Source organism: Panthera pardus, unplaced genomic scaffold, assembly GCF_024362965.1.
Source record: "Panthera pardus isolate Hobbes unplaced genomic scaffold, ASM2436296v1 HiC_scaffold_7, whole genome shotgun sequence".
Lineage (NCBI taxonomy): Eukaryota > Metazoa > Chordata > Mammalia > Carnivora > Felidae > Panthera > Panthera pardus.
The window spans coordinates 62,846,303-62,861,767 of NW_026527002.1; positions in this window are offsets into that span (position 1 = coordinate 62,846,303).

Consider the following 15,465-nt stretch of genomic DNA (forward strand, 5'->3'; position numbering starts at 1 on the left):
TCACATAAAAGTTTGGAACTAGGGAAGGAATGGAAGCTCTGCTTTACAAAGTCCCCAGAGACTCTATGGCATGGCCCTTTCTTTTTGGTCCAATGTGGCAGGTAGAGAGCCAGCCACTATATTTTAATTCCAAAAGAAAGGAAGGAAAAAACTAGGAAAATGAAGCAGAAGGTATATAACAGCTATTTTTAAAGGAATATTTCCAGAAACTGTTACACAACAATCCTACATACAATCATTTGCCAGATTGCATCAAATGGCCACACCTCGTTGCAAGTGAGTCTAAGAAATATACCTTTATTCTAGGTGGACACATACATAGCTAGGAGATTTGGGGTTAAAGAGAAAGACAAATATAGACATTGAGGGACCATTAGCAGTATCTGCTATAGGTAGCCATCATTTGAGCCTGTCCTCTTTTTCTGGTAATGGAATTCCTTTTTTATTAAGAAATTCCTCCTCACCCTACGCCATTTCTTGTGGTCCTGGAGATACGGTCTACACAGTACTTCCTCTACCAGATGTGGGAATGTGACTCGGGCTGGATGAGTCATCATAGTTTCTTCTCAACCCATTGACTGATCCAGAAATGAGCACATGACCCAAGCAAGGTCTGGGATGAGCACGCATGGCGAGACAGAACTTTCTTTAAGATTTATATATAAATGGTGGAAGAGAAAAGTTTTTTTGCCTGGGGATTACTAAACTGGGAATTAGTGAATCTGGGACTACTGACATCCATTTCACCTCAGCTACACATAATAAGTTCTTATCTGCAACAGGAGGCAATGAGGCCAACACACAAAAGCCAGCAGATCCACAGGGCAGATGGCATCGTTTGAGTTCTTTGATCCAAGTAGGCCTGAAGCCTAACGTCTCAGTTCCCTCTTTTGCTTAAGTTGGGTTTTGTTCGGTATCTATCCCTTTCATTTGAAATCCCTGACTAAAACATGTATCGTTGATGTCATTTCTTTAAAAATTATTCTAAAACATTATTTACTATTTATTTAATGATTAATTCATGATGTGAAAAAGAGAGAAAGTATGTATGTTTCTGCCTCCAATACACATTTTCAAAGACTTGGTAGCCTCCTTTGAAAATCCCCCGTGACTGAGCTTTCCTTTAGAATTCTCCCTGCTCAGCCCTGCCTGCTTGATGCCCACCTCTTTGTCACAGAGCATCTGGGCTTCCTTCTAACATGGTACCACACTGCATTGAAATTACTTGTTTCCACCACATCCCTTGAGATGACAATTTCCCTGCTGACAAGGGACTATCCTATCTTACTTACCTTCATATCTTCAAAACCCCAGAACTTACCTCGCTACAGAGTATAAAGTAGTGTTTATATTAAACCTAATGCTGCAAACACGTACCCACAGCATATCACGACCCTGTGGTAGAGGGTCTAAATTACTTTTCTGTTTCCTTCAGAAATGTATCAATCAAATAAATCAAGTCACCTCGGAAGTGGAAACTACAAAACTGAAGTAATAAATCATATCACGATTGCTGTTCAGCTGACTCAGTGAGAAAAAAATTCTCAAAACTGTAATTGCTAAAAGGTTTCTAAGCAAAACCATCCCAAAATAGCAGACTAATGCCTTTAATTTTAAATAAATCTCAACAAAGACCCAATCATAGGAATATACTTTGACAGACAAAGTTGATTTATAATTGTCAAATTCATAATGCATTCAATGATATTTTAAAATTTGGGTTCATTTTTGCATAAAAATGGTTTGTGGCCAGTAAATTTCCAGTAGTTTCTTTCCTTGAGGTGAAAAGCAAGGTCTGATGCAATCACAGAGCCCAAGCAACCAATTATTCCAACTGGCTGCATTTCAGCGTCAAAAAATAAGTGTGCCTTTTGGGACACAAGTAGATATTAAATCAACAATGAATTTTTCCAGTTTACAAAGAGGAAAACATGCCATCTAAAGCCCTGCAAGTGTGAGCGTTTGCAAATACTGTAGGGGACTACTTAGGATTTCCTCAAATCCCTACTATCCATTATCCCTCCCTCCTACTCCTCAACTCTCCTTTTACCATTTCCTTACCTGGATACAGCTTTGTTCCCACCCACTTCCATTGTGTTGTTACATCAGATATATCACACTGCCTTATGTTTAGGCCCAACAGTATAATTATATACAGACTGTTTTATACCATTGATTCTTATTTATTTTTTTATTTTAAAAAAAATGTTATTTATTTATTTTTGAGAGAGACAGCACGAGTGGGAGAGGGGCAGAGAGAGAGGGGGAGACACAGAATCTGAAGCAAGCTTCAGGCTCTGAGCACGGGGCTCGAACTCACGAGCCGAGCGGTGAAATCATGACCTGAGCTGAAGTCTGATGCTCAACTGACTGAGCCACACAGGCATCCCTATACTAATTGATTTTTAAATCAGGGAGAAGAAAGGAAGAGAAATATACATTTACACTGTCTTTTATAATTACGTGATTACCATTCCCAGTGCCTGCTGTTTTTTCTCAAAGGTTCATATTATCATCTGCAGTCCTGTGCCTTCAGCCTAAAGAATTTCCTTTATTGTTTTTAGTAAGGTGGATCTGTTAGCAACAAATTCTCTCAGTTTTTATCTGGAACTGCCTGTATTTGGCCTTCATTTGTGAAAGATAGCTTTGCGGGACACAAGATACTCGGTTGACAGTTTTTTTTCCCTTCAACACTCCAAATATGTTGTTTCACGGCCTTCTCTCCTCCACTGTTTCTGAGAAGTCAGATTTTGGTCTTAGCAGGATTCATTTATCTATGAAGAGCCCTTTTTCTCCTGCTGCTTTCAAAATGTTCTCTTTGCCTTTGTATTTCAATATTTTAATTGTGATGTGTCTCTTATTGGATCTCTTTGTGTTTATCTGGCATGCAATCCATTGAGTTTCTGAGATGCGTAGATTGGTTTTCATCAAATTTGGGGTGTTTTCAGTCCTTCTTTTTTTGGACATTACTTTCTGCTCTTTTCTGCCTCTCTTTTCTCCTTCCAGTACTCCCATCATGTGTATGTTGATAGGATAGTACTCTACATTTCTGTTCTGTGAGGTTCTGTTCCTTTCTTTTTTTTCTTTCTTTCTTTCTTTCTTTCTTTCTTTCTTTCTTTCTTTCTTTCTTTCTTTCTTTCTCTTTCTCTTTCTTTCTTTCTTTCTCTTTCTTTCTTTCTTTCTTTCTTTCTTTCTTTCTTTCTTTCTTTCTCTTTCTTTCTTTCTTTCTTTCTTTCTTTCTTTCTTTCTTTCTTTCTTTCTGTTTTCTGCCTTTTAATTTGCAGTTTCTATCAATCTAACTTCTACTTCACTGATTCTTCCAAATCTGTTGGTTCCTCTCATGAATTTTTCATTTCAGTTATCTTATCAACTCCAGAGTTTCCAGTTGGCTATTTTGCAAAATAATTTCTCTTTATTGATATTCTTTTGTTTGCTGTGATATTGTCATCATAGCTTTGTTAGCCATGAGGTTTACTTCCTTAAGTATGGTTTCTTTAGTTCTTAAAACATATTTATAAGTGCCACTTTGAAGTCTTTGTCCACTAAATTTGACATCTACCCCCCCTCATAGTTTCTGTTGAGTCACACTTTCCTGTTTCTTTCCATCTCTCTCTCTCTCTCTCTCTCTCTCTCTCTCTCTCTCTCTCTCTCTCTCTTTTAAATGGGACATTTTAGGTAATACAGAGCAGTAACTCTCAGTGCTGATTTTTCTACTCCCTTTCTGGGCCTTTGTGTGAGCATGCACACTTATTTATTTGTTTAGTGATTTGGGTATACTATTTTAGTGAAATCTAATTCCTTTTTCCTGCCTCCAGCAGTGTGAAGCCTTGGCATACACACATAGTCAGTCTGGAATGACAGTGGTTTTAGCACTGTCAAGGTCAAAGAGACCTTTTCTTTCCCTGACCTGTTTAGGTGTCTGTCTTTTTGGTATCACACTCAACTGTTAAACTCTGTTAATTGCTTGTGATTATTCTTTTCTTTTTGACATTGTCCTGGGACATAAATTGCTCCTCAGGTTGATCTGATTAAGTGCAGGCAGGGGTAGTTTGGGGCCAGTCTTTGAAGCCTTTTTCTGACATCAGGGAACTTTTAGAAGCTATGTCTTTTCCTGATTCTCTCTAGTAAGTTAGCTGGCTTATGGTTTAGCTTGAAGCTCAGAACTACCAGCCCCTCTTAATTTCTTCCTACCAAATCTCCATTGTTTTAGAGAGTGTCCTTAGATTTGAACTTTCTGTTTCAAATAAAGTCAGTTCCTTTGGGGGCGAGCTTCAGAGCTCTCTGTTCTTTCTGGCTGCATCACAGCCCGCTGGGCAAGATCTCTGAGCCACTGATCTAGCTGCTGGACAGTGACAGGGGCCTGCTTCTCTTGGAATGACACCTATGCTTTATGAACAGAGACCTGGGGAGAGGGCGTAGCCTCTGGTCTCTCCTGGCATGGAATCTTCACCCTATGAGTCACGATGGTCAGCAACCCATGATGCTGAGACTACCATGCTCAGAGAAGCCTCCACCCTATGAGTGGGGACTTCTTGGAAGAGAGGAGTACCTAACCTCATGGATGCACTCACCAAGAACTCAGCCTTTGCATATGAAGTTGTAGGTGGTTAGAAATGTCGTTGGCCTGCTGCTCCTGGTAGACTACCATATCCCTTGACTGGGAACAGGGGGAATGGCAGCTCGGTCTTCCCGGCCACACCTGCATGGAGTGGCGCTTCTATCATGCACAGTGAGCAAGGAGAGACAGGGAGGGAAAGGGCGATGATCCAAGCACCACTGACTCTCACCGGTCTTACGTAAGTAGTAGATTTTGCAGAATAAATATTTCTCCATTTACTGTACACTCTTAGGGCAATTTCCAGAGACTTTAAATAGTCGTGTTTTTGTTTTTATCACTTTCACCAGTTACGGTTGTTCCACTAGAGAAGAGGTCTGCAGATCTCTTCACATCTTTCCCGAAGCTTTAGCCCCTTTAAAAAAAAGAAAGAATTCCACGGGCGCCTGGGTGGCTCAGTTAGTTAAGTATCCGACTTCCCTCTCAGGTCATGATCTTACCACTTGCAAGTTAGACCCCTACATTGGGCTCTGTGCTGACAGCTCAGAGCCTAGAGCCTGCTTCGGATTCTGTGTCTCCCTCTCTCTCTCTCTGCCCCTCTCTCACTTGCACTCTGTCTCTGTCTCTGTCTCTGTCTCAAAAACAAATAAACATTAAAAAAATATATTAAAAAAAGAGAATTCCATAAGCTAACATTATAATTGCTAGTTTTTGTTGTCATCGTTGCTGTTTCATTTTTAAGTTGCAATGATTGTTGCTAGTAAGATAGAGATGCTATTTTTTCCTGATCAAGTTGATTTGACTCCTCTCAAACAAACTAACTTACATGCAAATCTGAAAACAGAACCGGGCAAAGGGAACCAAGTGGGAACCACATTTTGTAATTTGTCACTAAAATTATGCAGTGTTTTTACTTTTTAATTTTAAAAGGCACACACCAAGAATAAAGTGAATTTATATTTTACAAAGGAAATCAAGAATGCAGGTACTGACTGCCAAGCTGAGACTCTTCCCCCTCACCATTTTTATTCTGATCCTACTATATTTGAATGTGGAGAAGTCACCATGAACCCACATTTGAATTGCGGCATTTATGCCACGAGGATCTTGTTTTCAATGTGGCTTCATTAACTGGAGCCACTTTTAACAGGGTACACGTGAATTAAAAAAAATAATTAATAGTTACTGTTGTAAAAGCTAACATTTGTTGAGTACATATGCCAGGCCTTTTAAAAACTGTTTTAAATGTATTACTTCAATTAATGCTAACAATATTACTATGAGGCAATTTGGAATATTATTGTCCCTATCTTATAGATAAAGCACAGAGAGGTTAAATTAATTGCCTAATGTTACACAGCTTATCAATCAGTGGTGGAGGCTAGATCTGAACCAAGGCAGACTCGTTGCAGAACTTTGTTCAAACTTTGTACTATGCTTATATTAAAAAAAAATTTTGTTTCATTACCAAACAGGCATATAGCAACCTCCTAAGAGTGGTACTTAAGAAAATTTCTCTAAAGGAATTATTCATTCACTTATTCAACAAACTCTCTGAGCACCTATTACAGCCATGCACCTGGATTATTCAATTAAGTATGGAAACTAAATACCAACCTTTTAGGATAAAAGTTGACTCCTCTTAGAATGGAAAATAGCTTCATGAGAATCAAAACCCAGGAGTCACGTTGTTAAGCAATAGCTGTGATTGTGGGAAAGGTCTTAAGATTTTAATGAGCACGTAATACAAGCCAGGCACCATGTTAAGCTAAAATGCTTTATGTAAGTAATTTCATTTCATTCCTCCAAAAACCAGAAGTAGTTAAGAGCTCAGGCTGTAAGTCAGCCCTGTGGGGTCTGAATTCCAGTTCCATCAATGACTAGCTGTGCAAATCAGACATTATTTAACATCTCTGGGCTTCAGTTTCCTCATCTGGAGACTGAAGATAATAATGATACTCCCCATAGCAGATAGGAACGTATGTAACTGCAAGTAAAGGAGTATCTTAACCAAATAGGGGTTTATTCTTCTACATAACTGACAGTCTGAAAAATGGGAACTGCAGAGGTTGGTTTAGCATTTCAACAATGTGAGGGTTGCTCTCTGTGATTCTTTCAGCCTTTTCTTCAGGAGCACAGCTAGCTGCTGTTCCAACATCATGTCAGGATTTGGGGCAGAAAGAGAACAGAAGAGGGAACCAGCCACAAGGGTCCTCTTTGATCAGCAAAACTAAGTCAGAACCCCAGCAGCTCTCTGCCCATGTCTCTACGGCCAGAGAACTCTATCTATGTGGCCACTTGAGCTACAATGAGGCTTGAGGAGCAAATATGTAGGAGACACACTTTTACCCACACAAAATTGGGGCTCTATAAGCACCTCAAAGCAGTGTCCACCACACTACTTTAGGGGTGGGACAGTTGAGAGAATTCGTGCTGTGAATTTAACACACAGTCTGGGGTCCTCATCCAGGAACAACAGGTTAGCCGTTTTCTTTGCAAATGAGGAGGTTACACAGTTTACCTTGAATCATAGTTTCTATACAAGAGAGACAAGATTTAAAGGCAGGCTTGTGGACTCCAAAGCGTATGTAGTAACAGATAAAGGGGATCAAGGGTGCACTTATTGTGATGAGCACTGAGAAATGTATAGAATTGCTGAACTGTTATATTGTACACCTGAAACTCATATAACACTGCACGGTAATTACACTTCAATTAAAAAAAAAAAAGTCATTAGGGCAACCGGGTAGAGGCATTTAAAGAGTTCTTTTCCTCCTGAATTACTTTTTGTGCTCCACTTATGATTCAGTTTTTTCCTCCATAGATATGCTAAGGTATGCTTCCGCTGGAGCCCCTGCATTAGTTAGTGGAAAAGGAAGTGAAGTGGCCAGTTCTTGCGTTAAGTCTCCTGGATCACCAGGCAACTACCTAACATGCAGCAGAAAGGCATCTGCATTTAACAAAAACCCCTTGTATTTAATAGAAAAATAGCCATGAGGCCTGATTGTTTGATTAAGCGTGGAAGCCAAATACTGACCTTTTAGGATAATAGTTGGCTCCCCTCAGAATGGAAAACAACAGCATGAGAATCAAAACCTGATGTGTGAAGTGTCCCCTCAAAGCAAGATACTCAAAAGATGTTAGAAGCTTTAGCCAGGAAAATAGACATCTCTATTTTTCAGTTTAAAAAACTTACCACTGCTAATTAAAACCACAATATTGAAGATGACGCCTCCCCTACTGCATGAAAGGACTTGGTTCCATATTTGCAAGGTGTAAGGAACACATGAGGTCTGGTGACCTCATATGTAATAACCCCACACATATAATTACTGTGTACAGAGGTGTCTGGAGAGCAGATTTTTAATCAATGCCAGGACAAGCCTGTGTTGCATTAATAGAAAATATAGAACACATGGTTCCAAATCTGTTTGCTTAACCATAAAATGAGCAGAGTATTGCTGACTTGACTTCTTCCCATAGGGTGAAAGAGCAGAAGATAAGTCCCCGTAAAGACACAAACTATGTCCACAAAGCACCGATGGCTTGTTATTCTTGAGGAATTCAAGCACCATCAACTTTGACCTTGCCAAGTAGGAACATGAAACTGACAATCAAAGCAACAATCAACCACCGACAACAAACCACTTACCACGGCCATCACCATTTCATAAAAGGACATTTTAAACACCAAGCTACTAGGATGGACGTACTAATTCCCAAAGTAAAAGGCAGTACCTTAAATCGAATGAGTTTTATTAAAGTCTCACTGCCTCATCCTAAATTTTCTTATTTGATATGCACAGACTAACAGGCCACAGAGTCAGTCCTGGCATTGTTTTCTCAGTTCTGGATGGACGTTCTGGATGCTGGATTGTAAGGACAAGAGGGCTCTCCAGTGTAGGATTACAGACAGGGCCCAGGAGTTTCAGGACACATGAAGTTAAAAATCTTTACTGGAAATTTTTATCGTGTTTATCTGTAATTGGAGCAGAGAATTTGGCAAGGCTTTCCCCATGCCCTTCCTTCATGGCCTGCCTTAAAGTACCTCAATAGTTAGACTCTAGGTTCAAGTACCAATTACTGCTAATTATGTATTCATTCGAACTCTATTACTAGAACCTACGTACCTTGAAGGCAGGGGCCTCACATACATCCAGTGACACCTACTGACCTGGTGTGAGCTTGATGATTGTGGAGTCTGTACAAGTTCTAAAAGCCAATCACAGCGGCTGAAGAAATCACTGTGATGATGTTTGGGTCTTGGGGGAAAGTTGGGTCTGTCCAAAGAGATGAGAAAAGAGAAAATTGTTTCCCGTCAACTGAGAAGTTTCATGCTCACATATGTAACCACTGATGATGTCTTATGCCTAGGCTGAGCACATGCAGATCGTCGGAGGCTGAGATACAAGTTCTCTCTAGAAAATTCAAATAAAACCAATAAAGGCTATCCATGTTTAAAAACTGAAATAAGGGGGCACCTGGGTGGCTCAGTCGGTTAAGCGGCCGACTTCGGCTCAGGTCACGATCTCGCGGTCCGTGAGTTCGAGCCCCGCGTCAGGCTCTGTGCTGACAGCTCAGAGCCTGGAGCCTGTTTCCGATTCTGTGTCTCCCTCTCTCTGACCCTCCCCCATTCATGCTCTGTCTCCCTCTGTCTCAAAGATAAATAAACATTAAAAAAATTAAAACAAAAAACAAAAAACTGAAATAAGGACTTTATAACCTAAATTTTCTTACACTCATGTGACCTGCTCTAGGTATTTACTGTACAGTGGTAACAGAATAATCACAGAAGTTTGGCAGCAGGCAAGAAACTCTGAGAAAGTCTTATTCAGTCCTCTCGTTTTTCAAGGAAACTGGCCCCAGTGAGGTTGGGTGATTTATTCGAGGCCACAACATGAGACACTCAAGAAGTTGGGACATAAAACCCAGGTTTTCTGTTTTCCAGAGCCATGATCTCTCCACAGTATTATTTACTCTCTGGCTGATAAAAACACCTTCTGCTTTCATACTCAAGTCAATAAAAACTGAGCCCATGTTTAGTCCCGACAGTGAGTCGCAGTGGCATTAGACAGTTAAGGGACGATAAGCATCATAAACAGGATAATGACATGACCTCCACCCTCAGTGAGTCATAATCAAACGGGAAGGACTTCACACACCCAAGTAACATGTTTTTGGGGTAAAAGTTTATCTTGAGAAATAATAAAATTTTCAAACTTTTCGACCCACCCAATTTGCTGAGTCCTTTCCTCTTTTTTTTTTTTTTTTTTTTTACTATATTCCTAATGTCTAACATGTGCATGTTACACAGAATATCTGCTATCAGCCACTAGATATCCCTGCTGAAAAGAAAAGTCCTCCAGCGGTGGCTTCTCCGTGTTTATGAGTAGGAATGAAATAATATACTGTATGCAATTCTCCTCTGTACAAAACTCTGCACACCAATCTACACTCTGGCATGCAAACTTACAACACCAATCAAATTAAGAATGTCACTTAAGGGCGCCTGGGTGGCTCAGTCGGTTAGGCGGCCGACTTCGGCTCAGGTCATGATCTCGCGGTCCGTGAGTTCGAGCCCCGCGTCGGGCTCTGTGCTGACAGCTCAGAGCCTGGAGCTTGTTTCAGATTCTGTGTCTCCCTCTCTCTCTGAGCCTCCCCCGTTCATGCTCTGTCTCTCTCTGTCTCAAAAATAAACATTAAAAAAAAATTTTTTTTTTAAATAAAAAAGAATGTCACTTAAGTGAACACACATCAGTGTTACCCTAATCAATGTTCCTACAAATACCATTATAGTAAAAGCACTGGAAGACACAACTGAACTCAATAAACTATGTGGGCACAATAGGAGTTACACAGTGAGAAAGGAAAGACAGAAGTAGCTCTGTGGTGTGGTCTTTGAGGACAAGGGCTGTCTCATTGACTGTATTACCATAGCCCTAGAACATGAAAAAATAATGGGCATTCAAAACTACTGTATGCATCAGTGAAAGAAAAGAAGGGAGGGAAGGAGAGAGGGACAGAGGTTGGTTGATTAGAACCAGAAAAATCCAAGTATCAGAGAAGGTTTTTTAGTGGAGTCTCAATGCAAGGTACAACTTCCTTAGGCAGGAAAGAATCCTGTAGAACAGGGGAAAGTATTCCAGGCAGGGACCACTGGGCTTTTGCTCATCTACAGCCACGCAGGCTGTGCCCTGCACTGCTCAACAGACGGCTGTCTACATGGAGTCCAGAATCCCTAGGAGGATAGACCATAACTGCATAGTGCTGAGTATCTGCTACCTATGTTTACAGTTCATTGATTAGGATTAGCTTGGCTGACTAAATTCTTCTTCAAGGAGATAATCTGGGGGATGCCTAGGTGGCTCAGTTGGTTAAACATCCAACTTGGGCTCAGGTCATGATCTCACAGTTTGTGAGTTCAAGCCCTGCGTCAGGCTCTGTGCTGACAGCTTGGAGCCCGGAGCCTGCCTCAGATTCTGTGTCTCCCTCTCTCTCTGCCCCTCCCCTGCTCAGACTGTGTCTTTCTGTCTCTCAAAAATAATAAATAAATGTTAAAAAAAAAAAAAAGATAGAGGTAGAGGTAGAAATTAGGAGGCAGTTCCAGAAACGATAGATCTGGGTTAAAATCTTGATGCTTCCCCTTACTTGGCTGCATAAACTAAATGCAAGCTCACTGAGGGCAACAATTGTGTGTATCTTGTTCATGAAATTTATCTCAGTGCCTAGCATGTAGAACATACCGACAAAATATTAGATGATGAATTTTAATCGTATGCTACGTACTTAATAGCTTCTTCATCTGTAAAACAAGGATAATGACCCTCACTTCACATACTACAAGGAGAACGGAACAAGAAAATGCACATACAGCATGTAGCAGTGCCAGGCTCATGACAGATGCTTAAAGAATAGGAGCTGTGATTAGAAACAATAAGGCTGTGTTTTGTTTTGAATGGGAATTTTTTTTAAGTTGATTTATTTTGAGAAAGAGAGGTGTGGGGAGAGGCAGACAGAGGGGGAGAGAGAGAATCCCAAGCAGGCTCCATGCTGTCAGCGGGGAGTCCAACGCAGGGCTCAATCTCACGAACCATAGATCGTGACCTGAGCCGAAACCAAGAGCCGGCCGCTTAACTGACTGAGCCACCCAGGTGCCCTGAATGGGAATTGCTGTCTAATTGTAATTGGAGAATTTTAATAATCTTCTCTCTTGTAAGCTGAGGCAGTAATGAGAGTCTGGAGTGAAACTGTTAGCCCAAGAGTTCTCAACCCGAGTAGTACCCACTCCCAGGGGGGCACTGAAGATAGGCCAGGAATCTGATTGTTCCAATGACTGGGCCTGGTTTGTGGGCTGGGACCTGAGTGTTAAATGTCCAGTGCCATGTGGGACAGTACTACACAAAATACCCCACTGTGCTCCTATTGAGAAGAACAGTGTAGTCTTGAGAGGTAATGGAGTCTACTAATTTCCTGCCACCTTTCACTTTAAAATACTGTGTATACAACCTTTGAAAAGTATTTGCAAGATTTGCAAGTGAAATTACACCTATCCCTATTTTGTTGTCTCACACACCTGTTGACAAAGAAATATCAAGTTCTATTGCAGTATAAAATAAATTCAGTTAAAATGTCAATTATTTTTTATGATTGCACTGAGGAAAAAAGTTCTTGTGAAATAGTAAATCAAACAGAAAATGTGGCACTAAAAGCAGAAAATGTGTTTGCAAAAAACATTAGGAAAGGGTTTTTGTCAAAGAAGCAACCAAGGTTTTTCTTAACAGAATCAAAGAAAGCAACTTTGAAAACTCACTTTCATCTTTTCATGTACTATCTCCTTCTGGCCCTGTATTCCACATAGTAAACATCTGCGTCCCGTTAAGTAAGATTTTAGTTCCCCTGCTGAGCAATAGTCTTGCTGGTCTCCAGCCTAAGTTTTGCTTATTTCTTTGCAAAGAGGAAGACAGAGGAACAATGATAAAAGAGCAAGGCTCTGACGAAGAGGGATAAACAGCTCAAAAGTAAGGTCAGAGACCTAGAATAGGGACCTTCCAAGTAGATGGAAGATGACTGTTAGAACCTCTAGTTATATTTCTCTATCTGCCCACAAATTGACATGCAGATTGTCTCCTGAATCCTGTGTCAGACTATACTGAGATATTTCACAGCATCAAGGGATTGGGGACAGTGGTGTCCTCACTCATCCCTCTATTTTGACATCCCGTAGTTAGTGTGTCAGGTTATGGGTTATATTACCCGGTTTTAACTAAACCAAACACTACAAAATAGACAGTGGTCTTTCAAAAATCTCTACAAAAAACACTGAAGACAATATGAATCACGCAAGCACATGCAAACAACTGAAAAAGAGCTAAGCCAATGCTTGTTTCATAGCAGGAGCTCTCCCGAAGCCACATGGCAAGATAGAAACATGATGAGCAGCTACCCAAGTCAATGCTGTCTGAAAGAATCTACTGTGATGAAAATGTTCTAGGGGCTGTCCAATATGATAGCCACTCCCCAAATATGGTTATTAAAGTCGAAATACAGCTAGTGAAACTGAGGAGCTAAATGTTTAATTTTTAAACATAAATTAAATTTAAATAGCCACATGTGGTTAGTGGCTACTATACATAAGAGGTAACAAGTAGGGCCAAATTCTTAGGTTTGAATCCAAATGCTGCCACTTACAAGCTGTGTGACCTTTGTCTTAACTTTTCCATGCCTCAATTTCTTCATAATAATCATACTGCCTATCCCATATAGTGGTTGTTAAGATTAAGCTAGTTAATGCATAAAAAGTACTTAGAATATTGCCTAATACATAGAAGTATTTATTATCTTCTAATCAGATCAAGAGAAGAAAAAAATTATCAATTTGAAATACAAATTGACAAATGCTTGTTACTAACGAACTTTGAACAAAGTTTATATTGGCCTTTAAGATATTAAATAGTATGATGTTATCACAAATGTCACGATATTGACAAATAATTTATTTCATCTGTATCCTATCCTTTCTTGTATACTTTTATAATGAGAATAGTAGGTATTATTCCAACTATATAAGCCATATAATTACTTTAAATGTGCATGGTATTAAATACACCAATAAAAAGTATTTAAATCAGTAGAATCTAAAAAACACCACTCAAGCCCAAACTATGTTATATATTAATATATATTTTATATACCAACGATTAGATATATACAGGTTTTTTGTTTTGTTTTTAACTAATGGGGTGAACATCCAAAAATGTTTAGAGATTACTGGGCTAACCCAAGAGAAGTAAGTTTGTTTTAGGAAAAAACCCAAAAAACAGTGCTGGGTGTACCAACATTTCATTACTATGTTTAAGTCATGTAGACAATTAGAGTTAAAAAATTTTTTTAAAGAATCAGTTTACCAAGAAATTTTAAAAGTCACAATACTCCAACATGATGAACAGAGGAGGTTCTCAGTAATTATGTTTTGTTTTATTAAATAGTAAGGATATTTTTAAGTAAGTCCTGATCATTAAGTGACAGTAAATTCTCTGGAATAATTGGTTGAGAAATCTCTATTTTGGTGATAAGACAGTCCAAATAGTATAAATACCAGGGTTAACAGTAAAAATCACTCACACAGAATAGAATTTTCCAAAATTACAGCAGGTGTTGCTTAGATTTTCACAGACGTGACAGGACAAAGTTCCACGGTCAAGTAAGTTTGGGAAAATACCATGTTAAACAGGTTTCTTTACAACAGAACTTGGAGCTTATGAGAGAGAGGCATCTGACGGTCACAGAAAAACTCTAAGAGGGAATATGCAGTTTCTCAATTATATCCAATCATAAAATCCTGACTTTTTTTTTTTAACAGCATCTAATTAGAGAGTTAAAAGTTTTTTCTTTTTTAAGGCAAGCCCCATGGGCTGTTCTCGTCTTGAGAAGAACCCCTTTTATATTTCTGCTCCTAAGCTTTACAGTTTTCACCCTTTGGATCTTTGTCATTGAACTCTCTCCAAATATTCCTCCAAGTGCATACATTATCTTCTAAAATCCTGAGGTGAAGAAAGTGAATTTTTATCTCTTTATCTCTTATCTCTTCAAAAAGTAAGTAACGGCTGACATCTCAGAGCCTGGAGCCTGCTTTGGACTCTGTGTCTCCCTCTCTCTCTGCCCCACCCCACTCAAAAAAAGCAAATGAACTTTTTTTTCTTTTAATGTCACTTATAGGGGTGCCTGGGTGGCTCAGTCAGTTAAGCGTCTGGCTCAGGGCATGATCTCGCGGTCCAGTCCGTGAGTTCGAGCCCTGCATTGGGCTCTGTGCTGACAGCTCAGAGCCTGGAGCCTGCTTCGGATTCTGTGTCTCCCTCTCTCTGCCCCAACCCCCTCGCTTATGCTCGGTCTCTCTCCTTCAAAAATAAACAAACATTGAGAAATTAAAAAAAAAAATTTAGGTTCTGGAAATGATCAAAGTATATGCATAGCTTAGAAGGATTCTATTAGTACATTTTCCTTCTTAGCAAGTATTCCCACATATCCTTCCCCCCCACCCCATTTCCCATTAACATCATACATCACCACGGTTCATCTGTCAAAACTGAAAAACCAACATAGGTACGTGAACGAAACTCCAGAATGTTCTTGGATTTCACGTTTTTTTCACTCATGTTCTGTTCTGATGCAGGATCTAAGCCAGGAAAACTCACTGCACTGTTGTCATATCTCCTTTGTCTCCTCTGGTGCGATAGTCTCTAAGTCATTTGTTTTTCATAAATTTAATAGTTTTGACGAGTAATGGTCAGATATTTTCTAGCGACCCTCAGCTGGGTTTGTCTCATGTTTTTCTCATGAGACTGGGTAGATGGCACTGTGGGGTTTTATACCCACAGCACTACCCTCCTCACATCATCTGAAAGAGGGCATAT